This window comes from Coregonus clupeaformis, unplaced genomic scaffold, assembly GCF_020615455.1.
Source record: "Coregonus clupeaformis isolate EN_2021a unplaced genomic scaffold, ASM2061545v1 scaf0693, whole genome shotgun sequence".
NCBI lineage: Eukaryota > Metazoa > Chordata > Actinopteri > Salmoniformes > Salmonidae > Coregonus > Coregonus clupeaformis.
The window spans coordinates 205,287-222,871 of record NW_025534148.1 but is presented as its reverse complement, the minus strand read 5'-3'; the positions used below and the strand labels follow the sequence as shown (position 1 = coordinate 222,871).

At 43.5% G+C, this 17,585-nt stretch overlaps 1 protein-coding gene across 1 annotated transcript in view; it reads right to left on the bottom strand.

Annotated features, from left to right (window-relative positions):
• The window catches only part of LOC123485445 (GTPase IMAP family member 9-like), a 40,485-nt gene that overhangs the window by 19,026 nt on the left and 3,874 nt on the right, over positions 1–17,585 (bottom strand). The window lies entirely within an intron of this gene.

The following is a 17,585-nucleotide window of genomic DNA, read 5'->3' as shown; positions in this document are numbered from 1 at the left end:
AGTGTATGTGGTGTCCTATGGTCTCACTAGTCTCTACTCCCAGTGTATGTGGTGTCCTATGGTCTCACTAGTCTCTACTCCCAGTGTATGTGGTGTCCTATGGTCTTAGTCTCACTAGTCTCTACTCCCAGTGTATGTGGTGTCCTATGGTCTCACTAGTCTCTACTCCCAGTGTATGTGGTGTCCTATGGTCTTAGTCTCACTAGTCTCTACTCCCAGTGTATGTGGTGTCCTATGGTCTTAGTCTAACTAGTCTCTACTCCCAGTGTATGTGGTGTCCTATGGTCTTAGTCTCACTAGTCTCTACTCCCAGTGTATGTGGTGTCCTATGGTCTTAGTCTCACTAGTCTCTACTCCCAGTGTATGTGGTGTCCTATGGTCTCACTAGTCTCTACTCCCAGTGTATGTGGTGTCCTATGGTCTTAGTCTCACTAGTCTCTACTCCCAGTGTATGTGGTGTCCTATGGTCTCACTAGTCTCTACTCCCAGTGTATGTGGTGTCCTATGGTCTCACTAGTCTCTACTCCCAGTGTATGTGGTGTCCTATGGTCTTAGTCTCACTAGTCTCTACTCCCAGTGTATGTGGTGTCCTATGGTCTTAGTCTCACTAGTCTCTACTCCCAGTGTATGTGGTGTCCTATGGTCTCACTAGTCTCTACTCCCAGTGTATGTGGTGTCCTATGGTCTCACTAGTCTCTACTCCCAGTGTATGTGGTGTCCTATGGTCTCACTAGTCTCTACTCCCAGTGTATGTGGTGTCCTATGGTCTTAGTCTCACTAGTCTCTACTCCCAGTGTATGTGGTGTCCTATAGTCTCACTAGTCTCTACTCCCAGTGTATGTGGTGTCCTATGGTCTTAGTCTCACTAGTCTCTACTCCCCAGTGTATGTGGTGTCCTATGGTCTTAGTCTCACTAGTCTCTACTCCCAGTGTATGTGGTGTCCTATGGTCTTAGTCTCACTAGTCTCTACTCCCAGTGTATGTGGTGTCCTATGGTCTCAGTCTCACTAGTCTCTACTCCCAGTGTATGTGGTGTCCTATGGTCTTAGTCTCACTAGTCTCTACTCCCAGTGTATGTGGTGTCCTATGGTCTCACTAGTCTCTACTCCCAGTGTATGTGGTGTCCTATGGTCTTAGTCTCACTAGTCTCTACTCCCAGTGTATGTGGTGTCCTATAGTCTCACTAGTCTCTACTCCCAGTGTATGTGGTGTCCTATGGTCTTAGTCTCACTAGTCTCTACTCCCAGTGTATGTGGTGTCCTATGGTCTTAGTCTCACTAGTCTCTACTCCCAGTGTTATGATGAGTTTCTGGTATTGAGAAGTTCAAGATGCAAGAATTTACTTAGACATTCTGTGGAGATTTTATACCAAGTATTTATTGGATCACGAGCTCGTGGGTTCATCTAACAAACGGACATAGCTCTGCCCTTTGTCACTTGAACTGCCCACACACACAAATCTCACAGCTTTTATACTCTTGGTTATCCTTCCTTTCACGTACATCTGGCCATCGTCAATGAGCACTCCCATTATTTTATGTTATTACTCTTTACCCCAAGTCAGTATATCCTGTCCATCCATCATGCTATCCTAATCATCAGTAATCTCCTTTGACATAAGGAAGGTAGACTCCATGGCTCCAAACCAATTATCTCGTAACTCTACCTTGGTCCTCACAATACTATGACATGACATTATTACAATCCACTTTTTTTTCTTCTTCTTTTGTGGTAAGTGACATGACTTAACCCCCAACAATTCACATATAACTTTTTGTAAAATACAATATTCTCCAATCAGTAGTACATATATATCTCTGACTAGATCCTAAACTATGCTAGGAATTCACCCCTTTCCACCTTTTATACCTGAATCCAACCTGATTCTCAATATATTTAATCAACAAAGGTATAAATTCTCAGTCATCTATCTTATGCGATATCAAACCTCTCAAACCTCTATAACTCAGTCTGAGTAAAAGATAAACACATAATTAACTACTATATATTCATGATAATAATCTATGTAGTCAAATCCTTATTTTTCATATATAAGGAAAAATCCCACATAGACATCCCCCATCTTAAAATGACCCCTTTTCCTGAGCCATGCAACCAAGAAAACATACATTAAAATAAATTGTGACCATCATGACATCTTCCCCCACAAATACAAAGATCCATGACACTTTGTAAGTTACATGGATATTATAATCTGAACACATGAATATAAAAATAACAAACACGTCCGTCTTCATCATCCATGCGCCGTCAGAGGACCCCCAAGCTTATCACTGGTCACCTGGGGAGCTATCTGATCTACTGAGATAGTCATCTGTCCACATGTCGAACCTGTAAGGCTTAAATTCCATTTTATACATTTCCAACTTAACATTCCCATTCCTCAATCAACATTATCAATGTACTCTAAACTGGAATAACATATAGATGAATAATTTATCCTTTCTCTCCTTGCATTTATATTGACTGATACATCTCTATTCATACTCCTAATACCTTCCTATATGTCTCTAATATCCCCATATAATCACATACGTTCCCCTCTTTATCTACTATAATAGCATCCAATGCCATGTGATTATCACTTGCATAGTCTGATGAGTAACATCTCATACCCAATTGCTTAACAACCCATGATTGTTAAAATATACAATGTTCAACTCCTACTTTGTCCTCCTAATATACCTGATACGACATACACATTATAACACTCTATTATCGCTCCCTGTTAAATCATCACGTCCCTAAACTATTCCTGCTTTAATAATTCAACCAAATTCAGATCATATGAAAATATCATAACCCCATGATAGGAATCAATTAAGTACTTGCATAGCAACATAGATATGTACCACTCTAAACATCCATATCAATATCACCCAATACTTCAAATGTATATAATGACCAATATGCTAATACATTAACCCAATTAATCAACTTATTCATGACTTCATTCACACTCCTCACCTTAACTTCCATGTTTGAAACAGTATGATTCAACAATGTCCACTCAAAATAAATCATATAAGTGTATCCTAAGACATTACCATAATGTATCACTGTTTTAACCCATAATATCTATATAAAGCATTTCTCAATTGAACAATCAATATCCTTCATTTTGAAAATAATTATACTAATACATACTAATGATTTACTTAAATCACTCATTAATCTTATAACTTATAACCAACCAAATTACTTAACTCAACCAAATTTAAAATGACAATTCTTATTGATTCACTTTATCCATTTCAATGAAAAGTAAAACCCTCAACTTAATCACCCATTACAACTGTCCGAATGTATACTTATATTATCATACATTATAAACATCCATAATTCAATTATGACTTTCCTCATCCTGATAAAAAATACAGATCATTATCTCAATGCATTCTTAATACTATTAATTTAGCAGTGTATGTACCTACTACCCAAATTATCAAATGTGGATAAACCCAATTTTATTATCAACACAGCTAAGCAACCCCTTTTTCTCCCCCGGCATTTAAATCTTCTAGCGTCTCCTCCTTACGTTCTTCAGAGATCTTCACATTTCCAAAATGACTTTCCCATGACAATGTCACAACCACAATGTCTCATTCGAGTCACCACCAACTCCACAACCTCATTGTCTTTTCCATTTGCCAACCATTATGCCCACATCATTAAAATGTTGCATTTAAACATATCTTTCTCCATTCTCACTCAATGGTGGACTTATTTCCCACTCCTTTGAGATAATAACATGAGAAAATTCCTTGATATCTTTGATGGGTTGTTGTACACCAGTTGGATGTAGAAGTGGTATTTTACAAAAACGTCTTCAACGCCTCTGATATTCATCTTCAGCCGGTTCATTGTTTGTTACTTTTATTTATTTAGGTTCACACCATGCTAGGCCAAATTATCCCTACTATGCATCAAGACAGCATCTGTACTTATCTCACTAGAAGACAAACATAACAGTTTAATTGACTTCATTTCTAAACCAATAAATCCATATAAACATTCACCATATGACAAATTATTATGTTTAAACAATTATTCTTAATACCAATTTCTAATATACTTCCCAATTTCTATTAGATATACCATTTAAATACATATAACCGAATGGAATGACAACCAGTTGATTCCTGAAAATCTGGAAGATCTTGAAATTCTTGGAGGTCTATAGCTCTGTCCCTCCACTGAGGTTATCAGCCATAACCCACAGCTCATCAGTATGCTCATCAGTAACTGGAGTGAGATATAAAATAGTATACAAGGAGTTTTACTATGATTTAGGCAGTGCACTGCCGGACAAATTAAGTCTCGGCCCTGAGAAAGAACATTTTGCAGGCCCACGTTGCCCAGGGTTAAGAACATACATTGGAGATTAATAATATTACAATGTATTGTATTGCACTCTCTAAATATATTCCACTGATCACTTCGCCAAAATTAGTTTAATCTGTTGTTGTTAGTAACATTCATAAAAAAATTAAAGGTAAAAATAAAAACGTTCATTTTATTTGACATATTTTGATATCTGATCGCGGACCCCCTGCAGTACCTCCGTACACCCCACTTAGAGAACCCCTGATCTAAAGGACTGCCTCTCTGATATGCCTGGTTGGGCCCTCAAGATTGATAGATTTTCTCGGACGCCAGGCTTTATAATATACCCAGGTGAATCACATGAAAAGTGGTGAGGCAGTTTTTTACTTTTACACCCCCAAATTCTGGAGTGCCCAGCCCTTCCACGCAATATCAGGTAGGGAAAAACTGTTAACTCTTTTTAAGGCCAGATAAAGACTCACCTTTTTAGTTTTTAATTATCTGGCTGCTTTTGTCTTCTTTTAATATCCTATTTCTATTATTGTGTTTGTCCTCATTGGTGTCATTCTGTGATTTACTGTTTACCATGTTTCCTTTTAATCAGTCTGTATTATTTTATTATGAACAGTTGAGGTTGCGGTCTCTGTATGACATGTGCTGTCACGACTTCCTCCGAAGCTGCCTCCTCTCCTTGTTCGGGCAGGCTTCAGCGTTCGTCGTCACCGGCCTTCTAGCCACTGCCACTCCTCTTTTCATCATTCCATTTGTCTTGTCTTGTCAATTACACACACCTGGTTCATATTCCCCTCATTAGTATGTGTTTAAGTGTTCCCTCTGCCCCCTTGTCCTTGTGGGTGATTGTTGCATGTGAGATGAGTGTAGCTCGGTGGAGCTACCTGTACTTTGTATTGCCGGGGTATATGTTCCCTGTGTGCCTGTATTTGTTCCAGTGCGCCTGTTTTGCCACTGGACTGTTGACGCTATCCAGCGTAACCGTGAACTACGGAATAAACTCTGTGTTCTGTGATTTACCCTCCTGCGCCTGACTCTTCCAAATCACACTCTCACATGTGCTATATAATTAAAGTGTTCGTTATTATAATAAAATAAAACACTGAAATAAAATGAAAAGATACATGAAAATACATTAATTATTTAATTAACTCATTCTACAATAAATTCGTTTAAAACATGAATATACCATTTCCTCCTGAGACTGGTATAAAAGTAAGCTATATGATCTCTGTTCATTTTAGGGGAGGAGGGATACGAATGTTTAGTAAACTTGCTTTATACAGTGGGGAAAAAAAAGTATTTAGTCAGCCACCAATTGTGCAAGTTCTCCCACTTAAAAAGATGAGAGGCCTGTAATTTTCATCATAGGTACACGTCAACTATGACAGACAAATTGAGAATTTTTTTTTCCAGAAAATCACATTGTAGGATTTTTAATGAATTTATTTGCAAATTATGGTGGAAAATAAGTATTTGGTCACCTACAAACAAGCAAGATTTCTGGCCCTCACAGACCTGTAACTTCTTCTTTAAGAGGCTCCTCTGTCCTCCACTCGTTACCTGTATTAATGGCACCTGTTTTAACTTGTTATCAGTATAAAAGACACCTGTCCACAACCTCAAACAGTCACACTCCAAACTCCACTATGGCCAAGACCAAAGAGCTGTCAAAGGACACCAGAAACAAAATTGTAGACCTGCACCAGGCTGGGGAAGACTGAATCTGCAATAGGTAAGCAGCTTGGTTTGAAGAAATCAACTGTGGGAGCAATTATTAGGAAATGGAAGACATACAAGACCACTGATAATCTCCCTCGATCTGGGGGCTCCACGCAAGATCTCACCCGTGGGGTCAAAATTATCACAAGAACGGTGAGCAAAAATCCCAGAACCACACGGGGGGACCTAGTGAATGACCTGCAGAGAGCTGGGACCAAAGTAACAAAGCCTACCATCAGTAACACACTACGCCACCAGTGACTCAAATCCAGCAGTGCCAGATGTGTCCCCCTGCTTAAGCCAGTACATGTCCAGGCCCGTCTGAAGTTTGCTAGAGTGCATTTGGATGATCCAGAAGAGGATTTTGAGAATGTCATATGGTCAGATGAAACCAAAATATAACTTTTTGGTAAAAACTCAACTCGTCGTGTTTGGAGGACAAAGAATGCTGAGTTGCATCCAAAGAACACCATACCTACTGTGAAGCATGGGGGTGGAAACATCATGCTTTGGGGCTGTTTTTCTGCAAAGGGACCAGGACGACTGATCCGTGTAAAGGAAAGAATGAATGGGGCCATGTATCGTGAGATTTTGAGTGAAAACCTCCTTCCATCAGCAAGGGCATTGAAGATGAAACGTGGCTGGGTCTTTCAGCATGACAATGATCCCAAACACACCGCCCGGGCAACAAAGGAGTGGCTTCGTAGAAGCATTTCAAGGTCCTGGAGTGGCCTAGCCAGTCTCCAGATCTCAACCCCATAGAAAATCTTTGGAGGGAGTTGAAAGTCCGTGTTGCCCAGCGACAGCCCCAAAACATCACTGCTCTAGAGGAGATCTGCATGGAGGAATGGGCCAAAATACCAGCAACAGTGTGTGAAAACCTTGTGAAGACTTACAGAAAACGTTTGACCTGTGTTACGAACCCCGTGGCTCTAAACATCTAGGGTGGATGGACATGAGACCCGTAACATAAATTCATGTAAATTATAAGTGTGACATGGAATAGTGAGAACAAATAAGACACAACTACCAGGAACTACCGTCAAACACAAAGTGTTTATTTATGAACACACGGTAAGGGTTTGGGAAAAAGGGCTGAGCAGGACCCAAGAAATGAAACAATAGTGTAAAACCCCCTAAACTGATCTAGCCTGCCTAAAGAACCGCTAGGCTACTGCTACCATACAAAAATACAGTGGGTGGTCCGCTCAGGTCTAACTGGTGTTTATAGACAGATTTCGTCCCTACGGGTAATGTACGCCCAAGGGCATCTAGCTTAAACCCCCTTTCCCAAAAAACACACAAAGCTACTAAACAGGGTAATCATCAACTAGCGAGTACACAACACACAGGACACCACCGTGTCCATACTCACATATGGCAAAAAGTCTCTCTCTCTCAACAAACACAAGTCTAGTTTTTATAAAATGGGATGTGTGATTGAACAAACGAATAACAGGTGGTGCAATTAACAGGAATGTTCACTGATTGGTCCAATCAGCAGACACCTCAACGACCACCAATCAGGAACATACAGGACACCTGTGATTAGGGCAGAAAGAGTAGGAACACACAAAAACACAGGATACCTGTATCCGTAACACTCCCACCCTTAAAAGAGCAAACCAAAATGGTTTGCGACACACGTATTATCACAACACCCAAATTCACAAATCATCCTATCGGGATAACAAAAAAAACCTAGATCATTACACACGAGACAAAGCATCTGCCAACACATTATCTAACCCCTTTTTGTGGCGGATCTCCAAATTATAATTTTGCACGACAAGTGCCCAACGATAAGGCGTTGGTTCTGGTTGTACATCCGGTGGAGAAAAACTAAGGGGTTATGGTCAGTATACACTACCACTGGTAATGCACTGGAACCAACATAAACTTCAAAGTACTGCAGAGCTAACAACAAAGCTAGAGCTTCTTGTTCAATGGTGGAATAGTTTGTCTGACATTTGTTAAATTTCCGTGAAAAATAACAGACAGGATGGTCCACTCCACTCTGGTCTTGCTGCAGTAGAACAGCACCAGCACCTCTGGCACTTGCATCTACCTCCAGTTTAAACGGCCGCTCAAAATCTGGCGCAGCAAGAACAGGAGTACTACACAAGAGTGCTTTAGCAGTGTTGAAAGCAGTACAACAATCTTCAGACCATACAAATTTTCTCGCCGGACTGAGCAAATCCGTTAATGGAGCAACTACCGCAGAGAAATTTTTACAGAAACTACGGTGGTAGCCAACCATCCCTAAAAAACGGCGTAGCTCTCTTCTGGTGGTAGGTGCGGGAAATGCGTTTATAGCTGAGACCTTGGCATCTACAGGGCGCACCTGACCATGGCCGACCTGTTTACCAAGATAAGTAACAGTAGCCTTCCCAAACTCGCACTTTGCTAAGTTCAGGGTTAGAGAAGCGGTTGCTAGACGTTCACACACTACCCTTAGAGTGTTAACATGATCAGACCACTCAGTTGAATAAATGACCAGATCATCAAGGTAAGCACTACAATTAGGAACTCCAGCCAATACTGTGTTAACCAGGCGTTGGAAAGTGGCTGGTGCGTTCCGCATCCCAAATGCCATGACAGCATATTGTAGGAAGTGATCTGGGGTCACAAATGCAGAGATGTCGGAGGCACGTGGGGTTAACGGCACCTGCCAGTAACCTTTAGAAGATCTAATTTGGTTACATAGGTAGCAGCACCAACAGTATCAATACAGTCATCCAGTCTGGGTAACGGGAACGAGTCGGGCACTGTGACAGCATTGACTTTCCGATAGTCCGTACATAATCTGGATGTCCCATCAGGTTTAGGAACCAGAATGCACGGAGAACTCCAAGGACTTGAACTTGGCATAGCCAGGTTATTCTCCAGCAAATAACCGACCTCACCCCTCATTATCTTTCTCTTAGCGACGTTGACACGATAAGGATGTTGCTTGATAGGTGCAGCGTTTCCAACATTAATGTCATGTTCTAACACATTTGTACATGTAGGAACATCATTAAAAAGACATGGAAAGCTGTGTAATAGTCTCACAATATCATCTGCCTGTCTGTCCGTTAAATGAATCAGGCTTGACGGGAGAGACAGCAGCATCTCTGAATTGGGCAATCTAGCACACTGCTGCTGAGTATTGCGCAACTCCAAACCATCTCCGTCCACATCATTAACATGACCTCCACTACAGCCGTAGCAGCAACAGAGACAGCCGACTCGGCCAGTTTCTCTGGACTGTCTACCTGAGTAACGGGTCTGTTGTGGTATGTCTTCAACATGTTAACGTGGCACACACGAGATTGGCGTTTTCTATCAGGAGTCTGTATCACATAGTCAGTTTCAGTTAGTTTCTTTTCAATGACATAAGGACCAGCGAAACGTGCTGACAATGACGCTCCTGGCACAGGCAACAACACAAGAACTCGGTCACCTGGCTGCAGTGAACGAGAAACAGCCTGTGTGTCATAGTGTCGTTTCATCCGTTTCTGTGAGGAAGACAGCGCTTCCTTTGCTAGAGCACAGGCAGCATGTAGGCGCTCACGAAAGCGACTAACGTAGTCCAACACATTTTCTTTCACACACAACTCTTGTGACAAAAACTGATCCTTAAGGACTTTCATAGGTCCTCTCATGGTGTGTCCAAACACCAGTTCAGCTGGGCTGAACCCTAGGGATTCCTGTACTGTCTCACGGACAGCAAACAACACTAGAGGAACTCCCTCATCCCAATCTTTCTCAGATTCCAAACAATATTTACGGAGCATAGACTTCAGGGTCTGATGCCAACGTTCAGCGCACCCTGAGACTCTGGGTGATATGCGCTTGACACACGGTGTGTAACTGACAAGGATTTTAACACTTGTTTGAAAAGTTTAGAAAGGAAATTCGTACCCTGATCAGTTTGTATCACCTTAGGTAATCCAAAAGTTGAGAAGAATTTGATCAACGCTTTACTCACCACCGGAGCAGTAATCCTTCGCAGAGGAATGGCCTCTGGGTACCTGGTGGCCACACACATAATTGTCAACATAAACTGGTTACCAGATTTTGTTTTTGGTAATGGTCCAACACAATCAACCATCACATGCTCGAATGGTTCACCTATGGCCGGTATGGGACAAAGAGGCGCGGGGAAATAACCTGGTTCGGTTTCCCAACTACTTGACAGGTGTGGCAAGTCCGACAGAACTGAGCCACATCTTGCTTTAAACCAGGCCAAAAGAAATGTCGCAAAACACGATCATAAGTCTTGGTGACTCCCAGATGTCCGGACCACTGGTGATCATGAGCGAGGGATAAAACATTTTGTCGAAAGGCTGTAGGAATCACTATTTGGTAAACAGCATTCCAATCTCCGCCAGCGTCAACATGGGATGTCCATTTACGCATGAGGAGATTACCATCAATGAAGTATGCCATGTTTTTCTTCTTTAGCTCGTCCTCTGAGACAACACTAGAAAAACATTTAGCCAGACTAATGTCAACCTGTTGGTTAGCGATCAGCTGCTCACGAGTAACTGGTAACTGTATTGCTTCAGCAACAAGTTCCACATCCTTCTTCCTTTCTCTGGGCTGTTGGTCAGACTGCACCAGCTTACCAGAGGTAGCACTCGAACTATCCTCTGGGTCACACTCTCTGAATAGAATCGTGTCTGACAAATCTACCACTTCACCCACTTGTCGTGCTTGAGCACGTGTGACAGCACAAGCGGGGAACACATCTGGATAACCCTGTGCCAGCTCCTCGAGAGAGACTGGTCACTTTTATCCAATACCTCCAATATGGGTATTACCTTTCCTCCGGCAATATCGTTGCCCATTATAAATGTCACACCTTTTACTGGCAACATAGGACGTACGCCCACTCTGAACAATCCACTGACTAACTCAGAGTGTACGTTCACAAAGTGCAATGGCACTGGGACGAAACCCATTTCAATTCCTTGTACTAACACACTGGAACCACAATATGTATTACTGGACAAGGGCAACACATCAGCTAGTATGAACGACTGCGCCGCACCAGTATCTCTGAGGATTCTAACTGGACGCTGAGACGCTTCGTCATCTGATATAGAAACAAACCCCTCAAAAATGAACGGTTCATAACTGTGATCTGGGACAGGGACTTTCAAACCACATTCACTATGAGGCTTCTGTCTTGATTCTGGCCTTACAACCGCACGTAATCAGCCCAACACCACGTTGGCGGCCTGGCGTGCTGAGGCATCCCCGGTTTGCGTTTTAGCAGAAAGCAATCATTAACTATATGTCCCACCTTATGACAATAGAAACAGTGACGCACATCTTTTGGGCGTGCTGGATGTACTGCTGGTCGAACTAGGACTAGAAGTTAGCAACTCCGCAGCCCTGCTCTCCGTACGCAGCCGAAAACACGCTCTTATGCGTCAACACAAACTCGTCTGCCAATACAGACGCTTCCGACAGTGAGGATACTTTCTGTTCGTTCAGATAAACTACAATGCGTTCCGTAAGCAATTTTTAAACTCTTCTAACAAGATTAACTCCCGTAGAGAGGTAAAATCAGTTACCTTACTAGCACTGTGCCATTTGTCAAACAGATTTCCTTTGTCTCTAGCAAACTCCACATAAGTCTGAGTAGGAGACTTTTTATGAGACCTAAATCTTTGTCGATATGCCTCAGGAACAAGCTCATAGGCACGAAGAACAGTAGCTTTGACCACTTCATAATTCAAACTGTCTTCAAGAGGTAGCGCTGCCAGAACCTCTTGGGCTTTACCTGTTAGCTTACACTGAAGTAATAGGCACCATACCTCGTCGGGCCATTTCAATGCTACCGCTATACGCTCAAACACACCGAAATAGGAATCAACCTCTGACTCCCTAAACACAGGTACCAAGGTGATCTGTCTACTAATATCAAATGTAGCAGACGACACCGCTGGTGAGGCTGGCTCACTAGCAGGCATAGTATGAGCAGAGACTAACCTCGCTGTTTCTGCCTCTAGTTCCATTTTACGCATCTCCAGTTCCATCTTACGCGTCTCCAGTTCTTGATCAAGCCTACGCGTCTCCAGTTCCATCTTACGCGTCTCCTGTTCTGCCTCTAGCTTACGCGTCTCCTGTTCTGCCTCTAGCTTACGCGTCTCCTGTTCTGCCTCTAGCTTACGCGTCTCCTGTTCTATCTTACGCGTCTCCTGTTCTGCCTCTAGTTCCATTTACGCATCTCCAGCTTGTCTTGCCTGATTTGTGCCCGCTCTTCCGCCTCCATTTGGAGCCGTGTCGAGCGGACATCCATCCTGGCATCACTGTCAGTCAGTGGGGAGAGTGGGTCATAACGGGCAATGTGGCTGGAGCCTTAGCCTCGTCCCTCAGACACTGATGGGCTTACAGGAACAGCAACCACATCCCCTACAGGAGCAGCAGACTCAGGCGGCGGTAACTCAAGCACTCGCTCGTTTAACAATATCGCTAACACTACTTCCCTAACTTCTGCTTTCACTAAACCACTCGGTATGGGTACAGAAAAGTGGTCAGCCAAAGCCTGTAGATCCACTCTACGGCAATTATCAAAAACCTCCCACGTAGGGTTTTCCAAAAATGCCTCCAACTCAAAAGTAGCCATCCTACTAGCAACACGAGCCGTCGACTACTGAACACACACCAAAAAACAGGTAGTTACAGCTGCTAAGCTCAACACTGAACCAGACACTAACTAATTTACATGAGTAGCATGGGATAGATAGGATCCCAGACGAGCCCCCACTTTATGTTACGAACCCCGTGGCTCTAAACATCTAGGGTGGATGGACATGAGACCCGTAACATAAATTCATGTAAATTATAAGTGTGACATGGAATAGTGAGAACAAATAAGACACAACTACCAGGAACTACCGTCAAACACAAAGTGTTTATTTATGAACACACGGTAAGGGTTTGGGAAAAAGGGCTGAGCAGGACCCAAGAAATGAAACAATAGTGTAAAACCCCCTAAACTGATCTAGCCTGCCTAAAGAACCGCTAGGCTACTGCTACCATACAAAAATACAGTGGGTGGTCCGCTCAGGTCTAACTGGTGTTTATAGACAGATTTCGTCCTACGGGTAATGTACGCCCAAGGGCATCTAGCTTAAACCCCCTTTCCCAAAAAACACACAAAGCTACTAAACAGGGTAATCATCAACTAGCGAGTACACAACACACAGGACACCACCGTGTCCATACTCACATATGGCAAAAAGTCTCTCTCTCTCAACAAACACAAGTCTAGTTTTTATAAAATGGGATGTGTGATTGAACAAACGAATAACAGGTGGTGCAATTAACAGGAATGTTCACTGATTGGTCCAATCAGCAGACACCTCAACGACCACCAATCAGGAACATACAGGACACCTGTGATTAGGGCAGAAAGAGTAGGAACACACAAAAACACAGGATACCTGTATCCGTAACAACCTGTGTCATTGCCAACAAAGGGTATATAACAAAGTATTGAGAAACTTTTGTTATTGACCAAATACTTATTTTCCACCATAATTTGCAAATAAATTCATTAAAAATCCTACAATGTGATTTTCTGGATTTTTTTCCCCTCATTTTGTCTGTCATAGTTGACGTGTACCTATGATGAAAATTACAGGCCTCTCTCATCTTTTTAAGTGGGAGAACTTGCACAATTGGTGGCTGACTAAATACTTTTTTCCCCACTGTAGTTACAGCTGCTGCAAGGCCTCGAAAGTGGGGTTGGAATGATTTCATCAATTCAGTAGCTTTAATTCAATGAAGGATGTGAACTGAAAAATCCTCTAAGAAAATCGATGACACTTGTCAATTCTTTAATTGTAATTATTTATTTGTATTTAGGGGTTCTTAGTCCATAATGGCAAATTAACGTATATAGCTCAGGCCTATAATTGGCTACAACATTCGTCTTATATAGCCTAACATAGGTCTAGTCCTATTGTAAGTGACAGTCGATCTATGACTGCTATAAAATGCCTGCTAGACGAGTGCAACAGGAAGCCAACTGAGTATGAGACCCCACCTTATTATGTGCTGTGTGAAAGTGAAACAAAAAAATAGGGTCCGACATTTTGTACAGGATAGAGACATTTTACTTTGACTGCAGCTCATATCCTCCATTGATGTCTGTAAATACAGAATCGATCCAGGATCCTATTTGCATGTACCAATTTACATGAACTTCTTATGGCACCTGGTTATAGGAATATAGAGAGTACACGTCATATTTGTGTCATATTTGACGTTAAAGCCGTCTTTGGATCAACGGCGTGACAAGTATTCAGAACATGTTGCAGTAAATAATTGTTTACTGAAATTAGCTAAAAATGTTCTGCTCTTATGACCGGACAGTTTCATTATTTGGCAACTTGGTTGTGACAAAGAAAACAGAGTAACACTCGTGACCATTTCTATTGGATTCAACATCTGTCGACCGCAGCTAAAGTTTTGTTTTATTTGTTTCTTGAAGACAGACGGTGCACTCACACTCATTGAATATCAGACTTTACCTTCTATACCCTGTAAGTAAAAAGTTACATTTTAAATTATATCAAGCTTAGCCTAAAGACATAGGCGTTAAGTTTATATGTCAAGCTTTAGGCCTAACTCCACACACAGAGATGCATACAAAGCTCTCCCTCACCCTCCATTTGGCAAATCTGACCATAATTCTATCTTCCTGATTCCTGCTTAAAAGCAAAAACTAAAGCAGGAAGTACCAGTGACTCGGTCAATACGGAAGTGGTCAGATGACGCGGATGCTACGCTACAGGACTGTTTTGCTAGCACAGACTGGAATATGTTCCGGGATTCATCCAATGGCATTGAGGAGTATACCACCTCAGTCACCGGCTTCATCAATAAGTGCATCGACGACGTCGTTCCCACAGTGACCGTACGTACATATCCCAACCAGAAGCCATGGATTACAGGCAACATCTGCACCGAGCTAAAGGCTAAAGCTGTCGCTTTCAAGGAGCGGGACAAATCCCACTATGCCCTCCGATGAACCATCAAACAGGCAAAGCTTCAATACAGGACTAAGACTAAATGCTAATACACTGTCTCTGATGCTCGTTGGATGTGGCAGGGCTTGCAAACTATTACGGACTACAAAGGGAAACCCAGCCGCGAGCTGCCCAGTATCGCGAGCCAACCAGATGGGCTAAATGCTGAGAGCACCAGCTATTCCGGACGACTGTGTGATCACGCTCTCCGTAGCCGATGTGAGCAAGACCTTTAAACATGTCAACATTAAGACAGATTACCAGGACGTGTACTCAGAGCTTGCGCAGAGACATCCGAGTCTGTAATACATACATGTTTCAAGCAGACCACCATAGTCCCTGTGCCCAAGAAAGCGAAGGTAACCTGCCTAAATGACTACCCAGTAGCCATGAAGTGATTTGAAAGGCTGGTCATGACTCACATCAACACCATCATGCCGGAAACCCTAGACCCACTCCAATTCGCATACCGCCCCAACAGATCCACAGATGACGCAATCTCAATCGCACTCCACACTGCCCTTTCCCACCTGGACAAAAGGAACACCTATGTGAGAATGCTGTTCATTGACTACAGCTCAGCGTTCAACACCATAGTGCCCACAAAGCTCATCACTAAGCTAAGGACCCTGGGACTAAACACCTCCCTCTGCAAATAGATGCTGGACTTCCTGACGGGCCGCCCCCAGGTGGTAAGGGTAGTCAACAACACATCTGCCACGCTGATCCTCAACACGGGGGCCCCTCAGGGGTGCGTGCTTAGTCCCCTCCTATACTCCTTGTTCACTCACGACTGCGTGGCCAAACACGACTCCAACACCATCATTACGTTTGCTGACGACACAACAGTGGTAGGCCTGATCACCGACAACGACGAGACAGCCTATAGGGAGGAGGTGTGAGAGTTCCCAACAACCTCTCCCTCAACGTGAACAAGACAAAGGAGCTGATCGTGGACTACAGGAAAAGGAGGGCCGAACACGCCCCATTCACATCGACGGGGTTGTAGTGGAGCGGGTTGAGAGCTTCAAGTTCCTTGGTGTCCACATGACCAACAAACTATCATGGTCCAAGACAGTCGACAAGAGGGCACGACAACGCCTTTTCCACCTAAGGAGAATTAAAAGATTTTGGCATGGGTCCTCAGATCCTCAAAAAGTTCTACAGCTGCACCATCGAGAGCATCCTGACGGTTGCATCACCTGGTATGGCAACTGCTCGGCATCTGACCGTAAGGCGCTACAGAGGGTAGGGCGTACGGCCCAGTACATCACTGGGGCCAAGCTTCCTGCCATCCAGGACCTACAGTATATACTAGGCGGTGTCAGAGGAAGGCCCAAAAAATTGTCAGAGACTCCAGTCACCCAAGTCATAGACTGTTCTCTCTGCTACCGCATGGCAAGCGGTACTGGAGAGCCAAATCTAGGTCCAAAAGGCTCCTTAACAGCTTCTACCCCCAAGCCATAAGACTGCTGAACAATTACCCAAATGCCCCCCCGGACGATTTACATTTACATCACTTTACCACTACCTACATGTACTAATTACCTCGACTAACCTGTACCCCCGCACATTGACTCGGTACCGGTACCCCCTGTAAGACAGATCTTCCAAAGGTGGTGGAGTGGCAATACCAAGGAACACCTTCAGTGCTCAGTTGTCCCCAAACATTTTGATTGGCTGGTTTTAAGTATTAAACTTTTAAATAGCTCTTTGTTGACTGTTGCTGGGTGTTATCATCCACCATCATCACCGGCCCCTTACACAGCACCGGCCTGTACCCTACCTGCCATAAGCTCTCTCCTGGCCCCTTACACAGCACCGGCCTGTACCCTACCTGCCCTAAGCTCTCTCCTGGCCCCTTACACAGCACCGGCCTGTACCTACCTGCCCTAAGCTCTCTCCTGGCCCCTTACACAGCACCGGCCTGTACCCTACCTGCCCTAAGCTCTCTCCTGGCCCCTTACACAGCACCGGCCTGTACCCTACCTGCCCTAAGCTCTCTCCTGGCCCCTTACACAGCACCGGCCTGTACCCTACCTGCCCTAAGCTCTCTCCTGGCCCCTTACACTAAGTCTGAATTTGTCCTGCTAGGTGACCTAAACTGGGACATGCTTAAACCACCTGACCAAGTCCTAAAGCAATGGGACTCCCTAAATCAACCTTAAAGGGCCTAACATTTCACCATTGCCCTTGATTCTAAGCAATGTTGTGCTGCTATTTCTATTGACTTGGCCAAAGCTTTTGATACGATAGACCATTCCATTCTTGTGGGCCGGCTGAGGAGTATTGGTGTCTCGGAGGGGTCTTTGGCCTGGTTTGCTAACTACCTCTCTCAAAGAGTGCAGTGTATAAAGTCAGAACATCTGCTGTCTCAGCCACTGCCTGTCACCAAGGGAGTACCCCAAGGCTCGATCCTAGGCCCCACGCTCTTCTCAATTTACATCAACAACATAGCTCAGGCAGTAGGAA